Source organism: Oncorhynchus mykiss, chromosome 7, assembly GCF_057628025.1.
Source record: "Oncorhynchus mykiss isolate SJ-2025 chromosome 7, ASM5762802v1, whole genome shotgun sequence".
In the NCBI taxonomy this organism is placed as follows: domain Eukaryota; kingdom Metazoa; phylum Chordata; class Actinopteri; order Salmoniformes; family Salmonidae; genus Oncorhynchus; species Oncorhynchus mykiss.
Genome location: NC_143028.1, coordinates 71,452,923 through 71,467,236, shown reverse-complemented (window position 1 = coordinate 71,467,236; position 14,314 = coordinate 71,452,923).

Below are 14,314 nucleotides of genomic sequence, written 5' to 3'. Positions count from 1 at the left end.
GGAGTGTGAGGCTGGTCTCCTCCTTATTCTGTGGATTTTATATGGCAGTTGGCAACCAACTTTAAGGTGCATAACCGCCACCAACTGGACTGGAATGTGGACCAGAGACAGCGATGGTCTAAATCCAACCCAATAATCTCATCTCCCTAAGGAAACAAAATACATAATTAAATACTACATCCCCTGAAGATTTCCCCAGCAGTTCACTTAATCCGGGCTCTTCAATCACATTACTCCTCACATCAAATAATAATCACTCCCTTTCTCTCACATATTTCTGGCACTGAAATATAACATATTCCTCCATCTCCTCTTGACAATGATCACACCTCCCAATTGGATGTTTCCCCAGCAATTTCAATGTACTTGTGTGTCCCAGTCTCAGCCTTGTGACTACACTTTCCTCCCTTCTCTCTCGGCCTGAGGACCTCCCTGCCCCCACCTTTTCCTGGATCTTATATAGGTGTCTTCCCTCTCTCTCCATGTTCCACAACTCTTGCCAATTATTTTTAACCACTGTTCTTATTAAAGCTTGAAGCCCCACCTGAGGGACCACTGCTCTACTTCACTAATCGATTCTTGGACTCTTCTGGCTGTATGGGTAATATTTCTACCTCTCTTCCACATCGCTCCATCATCCGCAAACAATGACCTCACTATGTCAGGTCTCACCTAAGAACACATCGTCAATCATAGTAGAGAACAAAAAAGGACTAATGACACTTCTCTGGGGGGTACCTCATAGCTTTCTGACATAGAGCTCTCCACCCTCACTTGTATTGATTGCACCCAAAAATGAATCCTTTATATAGTTAAAAACCCTTCCTCCTACCCCATGTTATCCAGCTTGATAAATAGGCCTTCCTTCCACATCAAAGAAAACGGCTACCACCACATCCTTATTTGCCTGTGCCTTCCGTATGACTGACTCAAGGCACAGTACAGGATCCATTGTTCCCCTGCCTTTCCTGAACCCACTTTGATCAGGTGACATTAGTCCTCTACTCTCCAGAAAGTACGTCAGTCTTTCCGTTATCATCCTTTTCATAGTTTACATACGTGAGAGGTCAAAGCTATCGGCCTATAGCTTAAAGGACTAGTAGGGTCTTTCCCTGGTCTCCGTGTTGACACCACTACCACCTGCTTCCAACTTCCAGGCAGTTTCACTTCCTGTCACACCTTATTGTAAAGGCCCAATATTTTCCCCATTGCAGTGTCAATGAGATGGTTAGAGACCTAACCAATCAAATTACCCTTGACAATAGCGACATAGGAGTCACTCAGAGTGCAACACCTGGAAGGGAATCTCCAGTGCACTCTTCCAATGGTTAACACACATGTCACTAATAAATAGAATCCTCCATTCAGGAGGAAAATTATTAGAATCATTAACCATGATTACACCACGTACGACTGGTCCAATGCGTAAAGAGTACTTCCGTCGTGAGGTTAGCTCCTCCGTGGATAGCATAGCTATGAAATAGACTTCATACCTATCACCACTACAATAGTGGAAGACACAGTGACTTGTAGTAAAAACTACTACAGACTCCCTCGACACCAATTCTGACTGACCTCCAGGCATTGACCTGAAAATGACCAGACTCATTCTGAACAAGTTGTAATCTGCCAGGATACTTGGTTTTCTTCCCTTGACATGAGCGCTTGTGTAAGCATAAACGCACATGCACAATGGAACATCCAATTAGGATTTATGCTAGGATCACTTAAGGGTCCAAGCAAAATACCAGCCTTAGTAAAGTTGAACATTTACTTCTAGGCCTTTGACTCTTCAGCACTCACCAGTTTTCTTCCCAGAAGTCCATAGGTCATCCCTGTAGACTGCCCAAAACTAGTGCCTTACAGCTGTAAACTTATCATATAGTTATCAACTTAGGATAGTGCCTAAGCAACAAACCAAGGAGGAAAACCCTAGATATGGCATTAGAGACAATGCCATGATAGTCATTTTGCCAGAACATTGGACGTATATAGAATACAGTCCAATTAGATTATTTTTGTGTGAGAACTATATTTTGTATATCTTTTGTTTATGCTTTCATTCCTTTTCGGTTCAGTTCCTTTGACACTTAGGAAGTGAGCCATAAACAAAGTCCCCATACAACCATCACTTAGTGCCACAACGCCACTCATTGGGGAATGAATGTAATTATATATATTTCATGAGTGTGTGTGTGTGCGTTGTTAACATCTGCCTAAGTTACTGCCCAGATCTTCCAGTCTGGACGACGACCAGACGACGGGTCCGGAACGGCGACCCCAAATCCGGACACCCACGGCCCATCCTTGTGGCGGCATGCCCCACTGTCAGAGAGCCTACCAAGGTAAACCACCAGAGGGGGAGGACCGCAACGGCGATCACCAACCAGGACATCCCCTGGCCCTCCCTAGGATACTTTGCAGCTTCCAGGGAACCTACCAAGGTACATCACTAGAGGGGACCGCAACGGCGATCACTAACCGGACATCAACTGCCATCCTTGTGGTGGACTGCTCCGCTTTCAGAGAAGCCTACCAAGTTCAACCACCAGAGGGGACTGCAACGATGATCTACAAACAGGACATCACATGTTCATGATTTTATGTTGATTTGTAACTTGCAGGACAAACAAGATCCAAACCACCAGGTTTGTCATGACGTTGCCCTTTTTGGGTACAGCAAGCCCCATCCCCCTCTCCCTGCCTCCCCCTTGCCTCCTTCAACTAGGCTGCTGTGGTCAGAAAGAAGTCATAAATTCCTGAGGAGAGGATATCCTCATAAGCCACGCAGTATAGAGATAGAGTGAAGTTTCATAGAGAACAAATGATTTTCTTCCACCTCACAGAACTTGAGGTCCGAACAACATTTATGTTCTGGAGAAGGTATAAAATATAGGTGAAGAATCCAGCTACGAACTGGTCTGTTTGTTACAACTTGGGGAAACTCATAAACGCTGTTTATATAATAGCCTCAGATATGAGGTTTACATCTAATTGTTGTATAAGATGAATGAGTGAGTATGATACTGTTTGTAAAATTGTGTAATGTGATTTTGGACTGTTTAATAAAGGAAACTCCAATTCCCTTTTGAGTTTAACTAAATCAGAGGACCCGCACCCACCCACCCGACTAGCATCACTACTCTGGACAGTTCTGACCTAGAATATGTGGACAACTACAAATAGGTGTCTGGTTAGACCGTAAACTCTCCTTCCAGACTCACATTAAGCATCTCCAATCCAAAATTAAATCTAGAATCGGCTTCCTATTTCGCAAACAAAGCCTCCTTCACTCATGCCGCCAAACATACCCTCGTAAAACTGACTATCCTACAGATCCTTGACTTTGGCGATGTCATTTACAAAATAGCATCCAACATCCTACTCAGCAAACTGGATGTAGTCTATCACAGTGCCATCCATTTTGTCACAAAAGCCCCATATACTACCCACCACTGCGACCTGTATGCTCTCGTTGGCTGGCCCTCACTACATACCCGTCACCAAACCCACTGGCTCCAGGGCATCTATAAGTCTTTGCTAGGTAAAGCCCCGCCTTATCTCAGCTCACTGGTCACCATAGCAACACACACCCGTAGCACGTGCTCCAGCAGGTATATTGCACTGGTCATCCCCAAAGCCAACACTTCCTTTGGCCGCCTTTCCTTCCAGTTCTCTGCTGCCAATGACTGGAACGAATTGCAAAAATCTCTGAAGCAGGAGTCTTATATCTCCCTCTTTAACTTTAAGCATCAGCTGTCAGAGCAGTCTACCAATCACTGTACCTGTACACAGCCAATCTGTAAATAGCACACCCGACTACCTCATCCCCATATTATTACTTCTCTTGCTCTTTTGCACCCCAGTATCTCTACTTGCACATCATCATCTGCACATCTGTCACTCCAGTATTAATGCCTAATTGTAATTATTTTTGCCTCTAGGGCCTATTTATTGCCTACTTCCCTACTCTTCTACATTTGCACACACTGTACATCGATTTTTCTATTTTTCTTTTCTTTTGTGTTATTGACTGTACGTGTGTTTACGTGTAACTCTGTGTTGTTGTTTTTGTCTCACTGCTTTGCTTTATCTTGGCCAGGTCACAGTTGTAAATGAGAACTTGTTCTCAACTGGCCAACCTGGTTAAATAAAGGTGTTCTCAACTGGCCAACCTGGTTAAATAAAGGTGTTCTCAACTGGCCAACCTGGTTAAATAAAGGAGAAATAAAACATGTAAATAAAAAGAGGCAGCTGGACATTTATCATCAACTAACAGACAACAGTCAAATGGTAATTCATTCAAAGAGCAAGGAATAAAAACATCATTCTAATATAGTTGCATTAAACAAACGTGCAATTTTCTTTACACCACACTCCAGAGTATAGATAGATGTTATATATAACACTGCAGAAACTTTATTTAGGCTACACCACAAGGGGGCAATATGTAACTTGCATCTGTGAATGCTCTGCCAGTGAGTTATAAGTAGGCTACAGTCGGCCTACTGAACCTAGCTGTGCCCACACACAGTTGTAAATGTGTGTTGTGTTGCTGTCCCCTTTTGGTTATGATGGCCACTTCCCACTTCAAAATGATTAGGTTAGACTGGATCCATGTGAAATGTCATCATGCTACTTGCAGATGTTTCAGATATACTCTAGACGTTTGGCCGGACAATTCTTAAGAACAACAATAAGCACCCTCACAGCAATTATCCCACATTATGTAGGGTTTTATTTTGTTTCTGTAAGTGAGGCTGTTCATTGCGGTCTTTGGGTCCTTGGGGTCTTTGATTGAGGATATCCTCCTAACAATTGCTCCTGGTGTTAAAATGAAATGTGTCCCACCTTACTTTACGTTTTAGATGTCTAGTCATCTACCCAGCCAGAAGAGTTTCCAAGCTACTGTAAAAACAAAAATAAAACACACACATTCTCACACACACATTGGAACTGGTGGGAAAGAGTCAGCCATCGCTGTCCTGAGTGACAACAAAAATATCAGATTTATAGGCTCTTAGACCTCATTTTACACATTTAAGTCATTCACACCATCTAATGTCGAGGTTAGGATATACAGAAAATAGTTGGTCAATGAGTGTACGGCACAGAGTTACACTTTTGTGGTGATGCAACCATTAGATACACTTAAAGTTTACAAGAGAGGAAAAGTACGCTGAATAACATGATCCGCATTCCATTTCCTGATTTATTCATTCTGACATTGAGATGTATAGAAGACTCATAACATTAAGTTCATGGTAGATGGAGGTCAAGGCCCGTATTCATAAAGCGCCTCAGAGTGCTGATCTAGGATTAAAACAAATATTTTAGATCGTAATGAATAAGATGGCATGGAAAGGAGGGACCTGATCCTCCTGTCCCAGCACTCCTACTCTGAGAGGTTTTGTGCCTAGTGTCTGGTATTATACAAGCAGGCCTGATGGTTGGGCAGCTCCACTAGACCCCCCGGTGAGCCCATGCTCATACGCAAGACAACGATGAATGACTACGCCGTGATGGATGGTTACTCTAATGATTGCCTTGCCTGGTACACCAACTACTTTGCAGACAGAGTTCAGTGTGTCAAATCGGAGGGCATGTTGTCCGGTCCTCTGGCAATCTCTATGGGGGTACCACAGGGTTCAATTCTCGGGCCGACTCTTTTCTCTGTATATATCAATGATGTTGCTCTTGCTGCGGGCGATTCCCTGATCCACCTCTACGCAGACGACACCATTCTGTATACTTCTGGCCCTTCCTTGTACACTGTGCAATCTAACCTCCAAACGAGCTTCAATGCCATACAACACTCCTTCCGTGGCCTCCAACTGCTCTTAAACGCTAGTAAAACCAAATGCATGCTTTTCAACTGTTCGCTGCCTGCATCACCACCCTGGATGGTTACGACTCTTTTTAAAAAATATGTGGACATCTATAAGTACCTAGGTGTCTGGCTAGACTGTAAACTCTCCTTCCAGACTCATATCAAACATCTCCAATCCAAAATCAAATCTAGAGCCGGCTTTCTATTTCGCAACAAAGCCTCCTTCACTCACGCCGCCAAACTTACCCTAGTAAAACTGACTATCCTACCGATCCTCGACTTCGGCAATGTCATCTACAAAATAGCTTCCAATACGCTACTCAGCAAACTAGATGCAGTTTATCACAGTGCCATCCGTTTTGTTACTAAAGCACCTTATACCACCCACCACTGTGACCTGTATGCTCTAGTCGGCTGGCCCTCGCTACATATTCGTCGCCAGACCTACTGGCTCCAGGTCGTCTACAAGTCCATGCTAGGTAAAGCTACGCCTTATCTCAGTTCACTGGTCACGATGGCAACACCCACCCGTAGCACGCGCTCCAGCAGATGTATCTCACTGATCATCCCTAAAGCCAACACCTCATTTGGCCGCCTTTCCGTCCAGTTCTCTGCTGCCTGTGACTGGAACGAATTGCAAAAATCGCTGAAGTTGGAGACTTACATTTCCCTCACCAACTTTAAACATCTGCTATCTGAGCAGCTAACCGATCGCTGCAGCTGTACATAGTCCATCTGCAAATAGCCCACCCAATTGACCTACCTCATCCCCATTCTGTTTTTATTTATTTACTTTTCTGCTCTTTTGCACACCAGTATCTCTACTTGCACATGATCGTCTGATCATTTATCACTCCAGTGTTAATCTGCTAAATTGTAATTATTCGCTCCTATGGTATATTTATTGCCTACCTCCTCATGCCTTTTGCACACAATGTATATAGACTCTTTTTTTTCTCTACTGTGTTATTGACTTGTTTATTGTTACTCCATGTGTAACTCTGTGTTGTTGTCTGTTCACACTGCTTTGCTTTATCTTGGCCAGGTCGCAGTTGTAAATTAGAACTTGTTCTCAACTAGCCTACCTGGTTAAATAAAGGTGAAATTAAAAATAAAATAAAAGAACTTCCTCCTGAAGGGCTGCTTGTGCACTTATATTTTTTAAATAATTTGACAGGGAAGAAATCAGGCTAGAAATTAGCTGCCTTTTCACCTCTGCATTAAGGACCCCACCCTGGGTCTGAGGCCCAGCGGCAGAAGCGGGAGCCAGGGACACATGGCAATCAGGGCCCGGCCCCGGTAGAATGACATTGTCTCTGGGCTAATGTCTCAGAGCATTCATTCCCTTCCTCACACTGTAGAGAAACAATAGCCCACAGGGTGTCTGTCGGGTGGAGAGTGTGTCAACAGTATCGCTTCTACGGTACGCGCACACACACAGCCACGCACACACACACATGCACGCACACATTGTATCCCTCCCTCTGTCTGGCTCTGGTTGGGACTGCTTGGCTGGATTGGGTGGCTCCCCACCCTCCTACCATGGAAAAAGGATCATAAAAACTCGGAAGCAGAGTATCCAAAGCCATGTCTCATGAAAGGGCCGCAGTGCCGTGTCTGATGGCGATTAGCTCTCCTGACATGCAAGTTGGCCAGGAAGCTTTAAGTTGAATGGGGGAGGTGGGGCGGGGGAAGCTCCCTGCTCGATTGTCTGAGATACAGCAGCATAAGTGTTTGCTTTGGTCGAAGTATGGTGGAGGGCACTGAATCACAATATTAGCCCATGTATTTGTCCCATGGTTTCCTTAGCAAATGTCTAGCAGATGGGAATTGATGCATTGGGACTTGTTGACAAGACAATTTACTTCTAAATGTATATGTTCCTGTCACGTTCTGACCTTAGTTCCTTTTTTATGTACTTATTTTAGTTGGTCAGGGTGTGAGTTGGGGTGGGCATTCTATGTTGTTTTTCTATGTTTTGTTCTGTTCTTATATTTCTATGTCTTTATTTTAGTTGGTCAGGGCGTGAGTTGGGGTGGGCATTCTATGTTGTTTTTCTATGTTTTGTTCTGTTCTTATATTTCTATGTCTTTATTTTAGTTGATCAGGGCGTGAGTTGGGGTGGGCATTCTATGTTGTTTTTCTATGTTGTTTTTCTATGTTTTTCTATATTTTGTTCTGTGGTTATATTATATTATATATGTGTTTGGCCTAGCATGGTTCTCAATCAGAGGCAGGTGTCAGTCGTTGTCTCTGATTGGGAGCCATATTTAGGTAGCCTGTTTTCTATTGTGTTTTGTGGGTGGTTGTATCCTGTGTTAGTGTTTTCACCATACGGGACTGTTTCTGTTGTTTGTTTGTACTGTTGTAATTTTGTTCAGTGTTCTGTTGATTTATTAAATATATCATTATGGATACTTACTACGCTGCACATTGGTCTGATCCTTGCTACTCCTCCTCTGAAGAGGAATTCCGTTACAGAACCACCCACCGCCAAAGGACCAAGCAGCGTGGTATCGGGCAGCAGCAGAAACCTCGGGACACATGGACATGGGAGGAGATTCTGGACGGCAAGGGACCCTGGGCACAGGCTGGGGAATATCGCCACCCCAAGGCAGAGCTGGAGGCAGCGAAAGCCAAGAGGCGGTGGTATGAGGAGGCAGCACGGCAGCGCAGCTGGGACGAGAGGCAGCCCCAAAAATTTATTGGGAGGGTCACAAATGTGACTACACAAATGTGGCTAAATCAGGTAGGAGACCTGAGCCAACTCCCCGTGCTTACCGTGGAGAGAGGTGGACCGGGCAGGCACCGTGTTATGCCGTGAGACGAACTGTGTCCAAGGTGCGCAGGCATAGCCCAGTGCGTTACATCGCAGCGCCTCGTATCGGCCGGGCATCGAGCCAGGTGCCGTGATGCTGGCTCAGCGCATCTGGTCTCCAGTGCGTCTCCTCGGGCTGGGGAACATGGCACCAGCCCTACGCATGGTGTCCCCCGTTCACCAGCACAGCCCAGTGCGGTCTATTCCACCTCACCACACTGGCCTGGCTACAGGGAGCATTCAGCCAGGTAGGGTTGTGCAGGCTCGGTAGCTCGAGACCTCCAGTGCGCCTCCACGGTCCGGTCTATCTGTTGCCTCCTCCAGCACCAGGCCTCCGGTGGCAGCCCCCCGCACCAGGCTGTCTATCCGTCTCCTCCCTACAGGTGCTCCCTCCTGTCCAGCGCTGCCGGAGTCTCCCTCCTGTCCAGCGCTGCCGGAGTCTCCCTCCTGTCCTGAGCTGCCGGAATCACCTTTCACTCCGGAGCTGCCGGAGTCTCCCTCCTGTCCGGTGCTGCCGGAATCTCCCGTCCATTCGGGACCCGTTGCTAGGGTCCCCAATCCGGGGTCGTACCGAGGGTTACATCGCAGCGCCTCGTATCGGCCAGGCTAGAGTGGGCATCGAGCCAGGTGCCATGAAGCCGGCTCAGCGCATCTGGTCTCCAGTGAGTCTCCTCGGGCCGGTGGACATGGCACCAGCCCTACGCATGGTGTCCCCCGTTCACCAGCACAGCCCAGTGCGGTCTGTTCCACCTCGCCGCACTGGCCTGGCTACGGGGAGTATTCAACCAGGTAGGGTTGTGCAGGCTCGGTAGCTCGAGACCTCCAGTGCGCCTCGACGGTCCGGTCTATCAGGTGCCTCCTCCACGCACCAGGCCTCCGGTGGCAGCCCCCCGCACCAGGCTGTCTCTCAGTCTCTTCCCTACAGGTGCTCCCTCCTGTCCAGCGCTGCCGGAGTCTCCCTCCTGTCCTGAGCTGCCGGAGTCTCCCTCCTGTCCTGAGCTGCCAGAGTCTCCCTCCTGTCCTGAGCTGCCAGAGTCTCCCTCCTGTCCTGAGCTGCCGGAGTCTCCCTCCTGTCCTGAGCTGCCGGAGTCTCCCTCCTGTCCTGAGCTGCCGGAGCCGTCGGTCAGGAGCTGCCGGAATCGCCTTTCACTCCGGAGCTGCCGGAGTCTCCCGCCTGTCCGGTGCTGCCAGAATCTCCCGTCCATTCGGGACCCGTTGCTAAGGTTTCCAATCCGGGGTCGTGGCGAGGGTTGCCACTCCTAAGGTGCCACATAAGTGGGCCGAGACTACGGTGGAGTGGGGTCCACGTCCCGCTCCAGAGCCGCCACCGCGGTAAATGCCCACCCAGACCCTCCCCTATAGGTTCAGGTTTTGCGGCCAGAGTCCGCACATTTGAGGGGGGGGGGGGTACTGTCATGTTCTGACCGTAGTTCCTTTTTTATGTATTTATTTTAGTTGGTCAGGGCGTGAGTTGGGGTGGGCATTCTATGTTGTTTTCCTATGTTTTGTTCTGTTATATTTCTATGTGTTTGGCCTGGTATGGTTCTCAATCAGAGGCAGGTGTCAGTCGTTGTCTCTGATTGGGGGCCATATTTAGGTAGCTTCATTTCTATTGTGGTTTATGGGTGGTTGTATCCTGTGTTAGTGTTTTCACCATATGGGACTGTTTCGGTTGTTTGTTTGTACTTTTGTTATTTTGTTCTGTTGATTTATTAAATATATCATTATGGACACTTACCACGCTGCATATTGGTCTGATCATTGCTACTCCTCCTCTGAAGAAGAGGAATTCCGTTACAGTTCCTTTTATTCCGTCTTAACCCCATGGCAGTTAAATGTTCTGTTCTCAACGACGTACAGGTTGCTGCTGTAAATATCTGCTCTTAGTCAACTTACTCTGTAAAATAAAAGTAAGTAACAATAAAAACAACAGCCTCCATGTCTGGCGGTATTACAGTACAGGTTGCCATACTGTTACAGTGTAACATATTCTCTCCTGTAACCTTATCAGCTGTTAGGGACTTGGTGTTACAGTTTATCCCTCTAGACTTGTATAATACATGATGGAATGCCAGGTTTTCCCACCCAGGAATTAAAATTAGAAGCTGGACATCTGGACCCCAGCTCGGCAGGCTGATGTCAGTACTGGCACTGACCCAGCACTTGCTGGCCCCACAGGGAGGGCCTCTGCCGTGTTGGCTGCTCCGGCTTTTCCTTCCTGTTCCTCCGTGACATCTTCCTGCCTTGGGGCCCTCTGGGAGCCATTTGAAGGGGCCCTTGTGGGCCCAAGACCCAGACTTTCAGGATAAGCTCAGGCAGCAGCTTCTATTTAGATTTGTTTTGACAGCATATCAGGTTCAAATAGTATTTGAAATTGTTCATGTATTTGAGCGTTTGCTTTAGTGTGCCAGGTGGGCGTGGTTTAGGACTCTTCCATTGGTCCCATTGCAACCAGGCAAGCTCACTTGAGCCCGGCTACAGTATTAGAAATGTGTTTGAACTCACGTCTGTTGGACAGCAGGCAGAGAGGGGAGTGGGACTGGGAGTGTTTTTATGCAAGTGCGCAATTATTTGGACGTTCTTCATGGGTTACGGCTGTAACATAACGCACCACTGCAATGCCACTTTGTGACACCTGTCATTTACAGTAATGTAGTCATTTTGGTGACATGACAACATTCCAAATCTGATAACGGTAACTAACTGCAAATATCGATTTTTATTTTTTTTGTCCTTATATTTTCAGAGTTGAGGTAACCAACTATTCAAACAAGATGACCTCATGTGTGTTATGGAGAAAATACATATAAGTCAATATGACAGCAATAAGTTGTCTTTATGACAGATGATTATAAAAAAAGGGGCTAAATCACAACTTGCACCAGTTTAGAAGTGCTTACAAAGCACCCCCCCCCCCCTCCCCCACTCCACCCCATCCCCTCATACCGCTCCAGCTCCGGGGACTAGAGTTGTGATTTACACCATTAATATATCAGCAGCTGTGTTTTGCTCGACACAGGCTGCTAGGTGATATTAGGTGTGACTGATCAATAGCACATGTGCATGAAAAGCCCATGAGATTCACTGAAACACACCAGTGCCAAAGAACACCATGCAACTTACTGCTTACTTGGATCCTTTGCAGCTCTTGAAATGCAGCTTCAATACATTCTAAGCTAAAATCATTGAATGGTTTTCTACTCTGTACACTGTGCTGCAGACCTGAGAATTGATCGACTTGTGGATCTGTAACTCAAACATGTAATTTGTTCAGTTAATAACACTTTACTTAAAGGAAACTTCCACTCAAAAACTATATTTTGGTATTTGTTTCATTAGTCCACTGTTGATATAGTCCCAACAAATGTTGCATGTCACCAATCAAGTTTCCAAGATATAGGACTTTCAAAATACAGAAAGGCACAATGCTATGGAAGAAGCATGGGGAAGTAACAGTGGATGTGCATTGATACTTGAAATGGAATTATGGCATTATGACATTTTTCAGGAATGGATGCTATCAACCAATCAGCATCCAGGATTCAACCAACCCGTTTTATAATGGCCATCATAAACCGGGCCATTCGAGCCCTGGATGCCGATTGGCTGAAAACCGTGGTATACATGTAACCAGGTCAAAAATTCCGACCTTTGGTTCGCAATGCTCAGATGTAGGGAAACAGAGCCTGCAAGAAGAGCCTTGTGGCTTCAGGCTATTCGGGGTGGGAGAGTGGGAAATGTAGGGACCCAGTGCCCAAGTAGTCTACACGTGTGTGTGGGAAACATTTCATCACAGGTAAGACGTTTAACTTATTTAGTATAGTCCGTTTGTAACTCCACTCACAACTTGTAGTTGTATAGTCCGTTTGTTTGTGTTGTTGGTCTTGTCTAGCTTAATGTTCTGGCGGTAGCTAGCAAGGCCTCACATGGCTGCTAGCAACATCATGAAAATGGGCATGAGAGAAGCTACAATATTATGTTTTTTCTAAGTAGTGAGAATGCTCTGCAGAAGGCAAAGTTGAAAAGTCATCTTTAGACATATTGTACTTTTTTAAAATGTAGTTTTGTAATTGGCTAAAACAAGCATACAACAAAAAAAAGGTCAAGGCCCGTATTCATATAACCTGACCTTGAAAAAGGCAATGGAGTAACCTAGGTAACCACAGGTTGTTTTCCCCACAGGCGGGTGTTCTATCTACCGACTGGGACTATATCACCCCTAAGGGTTGTTCTTATGCACAATGCGAAACTGAGTTATTATACCACATACCCTTGAGGTGCCATCTTGCATTAAGATTTTAAAAATGTCACCTTGTCGGCTTGGGTTTTCAAACCGACAAGCTTTTGCTTAGTGGCCAAACTCTAACCATAAATAGAACAGTAAACAAGTAGTTTTGGTCATACCCAGTTTATAAAAGCAGTAAGGCACCTCAGGGATTTGTGGTATATGGCCAACATATACTCTGCGTTGCATCATGCATAAGAACAGCCCTTAGCCGTGGTATATTGGCCATATACTACACCTCCTTGGGCCTTATTGTTTAATTATACCTCCATGCTTTAACTAAGTAAGTAGCCTTGCACGAGTGAGCTGGAATGGCTGATAGGAGCACGAGCCTCTCCTGTTTCTGTAGCATGTGGCAGCTTGATGTACAAGTAATCAAATCAAATCACCTTTTATTTGTCACATGTGTAGAACAGGTGTAGACCTTACCGTGAAATGCTTACTTACACGCCCTTAATCAACAATGCAGTTTTAAGAAAATAGAGTTAAGAAAATATTTACTAAATAAACTAAAGTAAAAAATAATAAAAAGTAACACAATAACATAACAATAATGAGGCTATATACAGGGGGTACCGGTACAGAGTCAATGTGTGGGGGTACAGGTTAGTCGAGGTAATTTGTACATGTAGGTAGGGGTAAAGTGACTATGGATAGATAATAAATAGCGAGTAGTAACAGTGTAAAAAGAAAGGGGGGTGGGGGTAAATGAACCCCTACTTGCTAACATGCAATCATTGGAAAATAAAATGGATGACCTACTATTATCCTACCAACAGGACATTAAGAAGTGTAATATCCTATGTTTCACAGAGTCGTGGCTGAACGACGACATGGAGAATATGGAGCTGGAGGGATATTAAATGCACCGGCAGAACAGAGAAGCTATGTCTGGTAAGACGAGGGGTGGTGGTGTTTGTCTTGTTGTCAATAACAGCTGGTGCGCAATGTCTAATATTAAAGTCTCGAGGTATTGCTCGTCTGAGGTAGAGTGCCTTATGATAAGCTGTAGACCACACTCTCTACCAAGAGAGTGCTCATCTATATTATTTGTAGTCGTCTATTTACCACCACAGACCGATGTTGGCACTAAGAGCGCACTCAACCAACTCTGTAAGGCCATAAGCAAACAAGAAAATTCTCATCCAGAAGCGGCACTCCTAGTGGCAGGGACTTTAATGCAGGCAAACTTAAATCAGTTTTACCACATTTTTACCAGCATGTCACATACAGTATGCAACCAGACTCAAAAAACTCTAGACCACCTTTAGAGATGCATACAAAGCTCTCCCCCGCCCTGCATTTGACAGATCCGACCATAATTTTATCCTCCTGATTCCTGCTTACAAGCAAAAACTTGCTCAATACAGAAGTGGTCAGA